Genomic DNA, 6,357 nt, shown 5'->3' with positions numbered 1-6,357 from the left:
GGGGGGGGGTATCAAGAGGGACATCCAGGTGGATGGAAAAAGAAGACAGCTCTGAAGAAGTGGTAGAATACTGTAAGTTTAGTGTGATTAAACGGGAAGATTTGATCACTCTGACCATTCACTGTATCTTGTATCTTTCAAAAATACACTGAACTCCAACCTTTTAATTCAGCTAAATTTGCCTCATATCTTTCGAGCGCTATAGATAAGGGGAGATCTCAGATTTCTGTGGACGATAACCCAGAATTCAATGCAGCGGTGATATGCGTTATATGAAATACTTTTACTTGTTTTACTTGACTTAAAGTATCTCAATGCAACATCTGGAAGTCATTCTGGCAAACTCAGGAGCTCTAAAGAAGTAGAGGATGTAGGTACAAAACATGGGGACATATGTGTTCATATCTGCTGTCTGCATGTGATTCTGCAGTGAAGGATTTCACAAGCAGCACATGTCCTATTGATGTGAACACTCAGCTCAATCAAAGGGAGAACAGTCAGTCTTCCTCACTTAGTCACAGTGTTCAGGGCAGCAGGCCCAGGACTGATAAGAGATGTGTCTGTGCCAAACAGAGACAGGACAGGCTCAACTCTATCAGCCTCCACTTGACCAGAACAGACTCCTATCTGATAACTCCTAGCACCATCCTAGTACTGCATTCACATGCTGTGGAAATTGCTGTGAAAATAAACTGGAAGGGAAACTGATAAAAGTTCAAAGGACATTTCCGTCTGTTATTCAAAATGTGTAAAATTATATCTTTTCTATTCAAAATTACATGCAGAAGATTTGATTGAACTGCAGCTAGCCCACGGACAACTGATGTGTGAGGCTTCTCAATGAATCTGAGATATCCAATCGACACTGTTGTGGCTGTTGAGATTTCTCTTTCTCTTGCTGATCACAGAATTTTCTGTCATGTCTGTAGGCTTTCATAGTCTAGTTTAAATGTATAAGCTTCGCATTCCTTCCGTCCAGCCCACATGACCTGAACACATCACACTAGTTACCTTGATGACCTACAGTTTTTACATTTGGAATTGTTTTTGAAATACATGTGGTCCATGAATTAGTGTGTTGCTGCTGTTTTTCAGTGTTTGGACCTATCAATATCCCAGACATCACACTGAAACTTCTGGCCCAACATACGCCTGGGTCCTAGGCCCGAATCTGGCCCATGTATTGCCACATCTGGGCAGAGTTTGGCTGTTATCCATCATTATTGACAGACAGCTGGAAAATTTTCAGTGTGTGCTTGTGAGAACTAGTCAAGATGGGGAGGTAGCATCTTAAAATCATGCTGTATATGGGCCTGATTTGGGCCGTGGAGCCAGGCGTATACTGGGCCAGAAGAAAACAAGCATGTGAGCCAAGAATGGGCTGGATTTATTTTGCTATCTGGGATACCTAGTGTATACTTTAAAGTGTATACTTTAAATCTCCTGAAGAGCAGGACCAGGTGGTGGTGATTGTCACTTGACTAGAGCTTCAGCCATCATTGTCTTTATATTACAAGAGGTTATAATACATCCTCTTAGCAGCTACGTCTTCAGGACAGACCGGAGGCTACAGTGAGGCACTATCAGAAAGTGAGGAGAATGCTAACTTCAGTAGATGAAAAGAAGTGATAGAGATAAGAGTTAACATTGATGTTTGTTTCCACCTCAGGAGACAGCTGTTGTTGAATAAGGAATGAAGTTTGATGCTGAACTCACAACGTTTCTTCTAGACTGGTAAGTAAACAGTTGCTAATGCTAACGTTAGCTATGTAGCGAAACTTATAAATAGCCCCTTTAAGCAACAGTTGATCTGTCAAAGTGAACAGTATGTCTGTCTATCCATGTCTGTGCCTTTTGTTTAGTACAGTCACATATTAAGTCATAATTATCTATCAAAATAATAGATATGATGGATTCTTTCTCTCGTGTAAGTTTAAGGTCAAACTGAGTTTTATTATCTTTGGTTGCCGAGAAATTAGAAGAAAAAAACAACACTTCTCTCTCTCACAAACATTCAGGATATCGCTAAGAGTCTTTATAAAGCTGACAATAAAGTATATGTTAATAGAAATATATTAGCTCCAACATGCTAAAACACCGTTATGGTCATTTGAGGAACTGTTACATAACATAATTGTTTTAATTTGTTACCAGGCATGTATGCTGAGAGGAGCTGTGTGTGGATGTAATTGCCAGTGTTTGGGGGTCAGGGCCATTGTTCTCTGGCCGTGGAGTCAGGCGAGGATATTTCACACAGCACTGGAAACAGGCTGTAGCCGTGGGTGTGGTGCTTCCAAGTTTATTGTGTGCAGCATCCTGCCATGCTAACTATAAATAGAGACAGAGAAGAAGAAGCGCTGTGGCCGAGGCTTACATCAAGACATCCAGGTCCAGGTCAATGTAGTTCTGACTCCATGGTGCTCTATCCGCCTGAATCTGACTATACAATAAAGACAGTTATTGGATATTAAAGCTGTACTAATCAATACTGTTAATACTTTATATTAACAGTGGATGATATAACAATGTGTATTGTGAAAGTGGGTTATCACATGAGTTGTTTTGTTTTTATGACCTGCACCTTTTGTTTTTTTTTCCATTGCTCTAATAGAGTTGTTTTCTGTTTTCAGCAAATAAAAGAAAAAAAAGAAAAAGAAAGAAAAAGCTGTCAAAATCCACGGTGCACTACCTGTGCAGCAGCAACCAGCAGCTGGTGAACATAGTGGAGTATTTAGCAGCTAAAGAGCCAGATGTTTCCCTCAGGAGCTGGTGGAGACCAAACGCTGAGATAAAAGAGAGGGAACACTGGACAGAAAGCCGACTCCATGAGTGATGGGTTTACAGCTCGTTACACTGCCCCCAAAGGGCCAAAAGAATCAGTTAATGTTTACATAAAATTTTGATTAAGTTTGAATTAATTGCAATTTTAAGTAAGACTTGTAATCCTTATTATTATTTTTTCTCCTCAGAACAGTGCAATATATACTTATAGATGGTTTGGGGGAGGAGGGGGGTGTTAGCTTGGCATTTCTTTTACTTACTAAAATCCTGAAGCAATCTTTTAAAGAACTAATCTCAAATATTTAAATCTCCTTCTAGTTAAATCACAAAACTAGTAAAACAAGTAGACAAGTGAGAAGTTAAACAAGTAATTAAAGAATTTCCAACACTGAATTGTTTGTTGTTTGTGTGTGTGTGTGTGTGTGTGTGTGTGTGTGTGTGTGTATGGAGCTCATTGCTGCCAGCTGACTAGACACTGTAACATGATGTTATGCTGTTTGCCTCGTGATGTGATCTGCTGCTGGAGGGTCAGACAGCAGGAGGTGTGAGAATCTACCTTCTGTCCTTTCCCTGGCCTTCTCTCTTTCTTGGCTCAATGCAGCGACAGGAAACAGCTCTGTTGATTTGGGCCTGTGTATGCATTTGCACTTCATTAACACCACATTAACACTGGGTAGTTCCTCCCTTTGCTCTCAAACAGCTTCAGTTCTTCATGGATCCACCAGATGTTGAAACTTTCCTCTGAGACTCTGTTTCATGTTGACATGATGCAGCACATGATCTCTGCAGATTTGCCTGCTGCACATTCATGCTGCCGATCTCCTGTTCTACCACATCCCAAACATCTTCTACTGGATTCAGGTCTGGAGACTGGGAAGCTCACTGAAGTTCACTGAACTCACTGTCATGTTGATGAAACCTCTGTTTGTTTGTGACATGGAGCTTTATCCTGGTGGAAGGAGCCATTAGGAGATGGTGAACTTCAGACTTCGACCCTACCGTCTGCTGCCTCAGCACAAATCCAGATCCATCAGACCAGGTCTCAAACTGTCCAGTGTTGGTGAGTGTGTGTCCACTGCAGCCTCAGGTTTCTGGTCTTGGTGCCAGTGGAAGTGGAAACTGACGTGGTCTTCTGCTGTTGTACGTTTGACGTGTTGTTCACTCTGAAGTGGTTATCTGAGTGACCGTAGCCTTTCTGTCCGGTCCAACCAGTCTGTCCATTCACCTCTGACCTCTGACCTCTCTCATCAACACAGAGCTGCTGCTCACTGGATGCTTTTGTTGTTGCTCCATTCTGAGTAAAACCTCTAGAGACTGTTGAGTGTGAAAATCCAGGAGATCAGCAGCTTGAGAAACACTCAAACCAATGTCTGACACCAGCACTCATGTCCCTGAAACTGAATGTCCTGACCTGGATCTGCAGGATTTCATATCATGCTGTCTCACGATTGGCTGATTAGATAATTGCATCAATAAGCAGGTGTACAGGTGTTCCTAATAAAGTGCTTGGTGAGTGTAACTTGGTATTCTGCCAGTTGTTTGTATTGTTGTCACTTTAGGTTTAGATATACATCATTATTGATGCAATAGTGAAGGTTGTCCTCTGTGTTTGATCCCATTTCTGTCAGTTCTGAGACCAGCACCGTGTTTACGTAGAGCAGGTCCTTTACGCCATCGAATAAAAATGTCAGCTAATTGTCTCCCTGAATATTAATGTTCATTATTATTTTGTTTATAATTATGATTATTATTCTCACTTCTGTGAGGTGAGATGAGAAACGCAGTGTAGGTTGCTAGGTAACAGACATAAAAGTAGATAACCGATGTTGGATTGAGTATTTAGGATTTCCCAACCTGAGATAAGACAGGATTCATAAAGTTAGTCAGGCTTTGATTCTGTAATATAACAGTGAAAATCTTAAACTCTTCTTATCTTAACTTCACACTTAAGATAGGAAATTTCTGTAATACGACCCAGATCTATGAAGCTGCTCCTTTTGAGAGCACATGGAGCGTGACAGTGTTTAGCTTAGATTCAAGGAGACTAAAGTGGGTGGTGGGGGGCAGGAATTGTCAGGAAGAGAGGACAATTCAACCAATCTCCGCCCTCTGACCAGCGAAGGTCAGAGGCAGCTTTCTGTCTCCCTGGGGGTCCCACTGTTTGGCTCCAGCAGGCTCCCAGTCCTGTTTAGAGTGAACGCCACCACCCGTACACATTAAAGGAGAATGACACCGTGGCCAGAGGGTGGAAACTGGTTGAATTGTCTTCCCTTCCTGACTGCTATGTTGTAAATAAATGCCCCCAGGAACAAGGCCCCACACACACCGAGACATGGAGAGGAAGAGAGGATAAGCCAACTGTTAACACTGTAGCCATCCACGCACACTTCTGACCAGTGACTCTGTATCCAGCTGTAAATCCCCACAAAGCCAAAACCACCAACACCGGAGAAAATCTAGTCAAGAATCTGGCATGTTTTACCATAAATAAATCTCTCTAGTTTTTCTCTTATTTACCTCAGTCTCCCTCGCCTCTGATTAGCAGCACGTGACTTAGAAACAGGAAGTGTTGTTGTTGTGAAGCGCACGAAGCGTGGAGAGAAGTAATACTGCTGCTTGAAAAGTTAAGCCACATATCAAACTCTCACGTTACACTAATGGGCGAGGAGGATGTCTCGGTGTAATCACTTCTAAAGTAAACTAATTACAAACTTTTTTCTGTTCTGATGCTCCTTGGTAACTGAGTTTTTTATACCATGTAAATAAGACACTAGTTTAAGCTTTTCCTAATGAGGAAAAAAAAATGTAACTCAAGAAAAATTAGTCATACTAAATGCTAACTAGTCTAACTCAGTGCCCTGTTGGATTGTCTAAATACCGACCTTCCAAAAACAAGGCATGGGGGTGACAATAATTGTACTTCTATAGCTCTTCCACACTTTGTCAAACTCCACTGTGTTGTATTCTGAAGAAAGAAAGTCTAAGCCACAGAGAACTCCCGGTACCCGCACAAGTTTGTTGTTTTTACTTTGTTACAATTTAACCAAAGACGATATAACATAATTAACAACTTTGTAGAGAGTCACTGCTAAGCTAAGCTAACTGTCTCCTGCTTCTAGCTTCATACTTAACACACAGACATAAGAGTGGTATACATTTTTGTAGACTGTAAAGAAAGTGAAAAATGTTGCACTTATTTCTCAACAGATTCTAAATGAGTCATAGCCCAAACATTGACCAAAGTGTCCACATACTTTTGTCCATATAGTGTACGTACACGTACAGGTGTTTTACTCTTTTGCTTTCAAACTTACATTTATGCATTTACAAACTTTCACAGCACAGTGTGTGTGTGTGTGTGTGTGTGTGTGTGTGTGTGTGTGTGTGTGTGTGTGTGTGTATGCGTGTGTGTGTCCAGGTACTCTGACTGGAACCCCTGACTGATGTACATCTGATGGTGAACGTGCACTGTGCACACTAACTGGAGTAGAGTAAATAAATGAATGTAGCTGTCGCTCCAAAGCAGCAGCAGGACAAAGCAGCCCCGTTAGTTTGGTGACAGCCCACACAAAGGCC

The 6,357-nt window shown here is 41.6% G+C and overlaps 1 protein-coding gene across 2 annotated transcripts in view; it reads right to left on the bottom strand.

Moving 5' to 3' along the window:
* The window catches only part of podxl (podocalyxin-like), a 21,932-nt gene that overhangs the window by 9,518 nt on the left and 6,057 nt on the right, over positions 1-6,357 (bottom strand). The gene's annotated exons all lie outside the window — the stretch shown is intronic.

This window comes from Seriola lalandi, unplaced genomic scaffold (assembly GCF_002814215.2).
Source record: "Seriola lalandi dorsalis isolate HSWRI2012SDOR001 ecotype SW California unplaced genomic scaffold, Sedor1 jcf7180002054584, whole genome shotgun sequence".
NCBI classification, from domain to species: Eukaryota; Metazoa; Chordata; class Actinopteri; order Carangiformes; family Carangidae; genus Seriola; species Seriola lalandi.
Note: the sequence above shows the minus strand (reverse complement) of the source record. Positions and strands in the feature narration are given on the sequence as shown.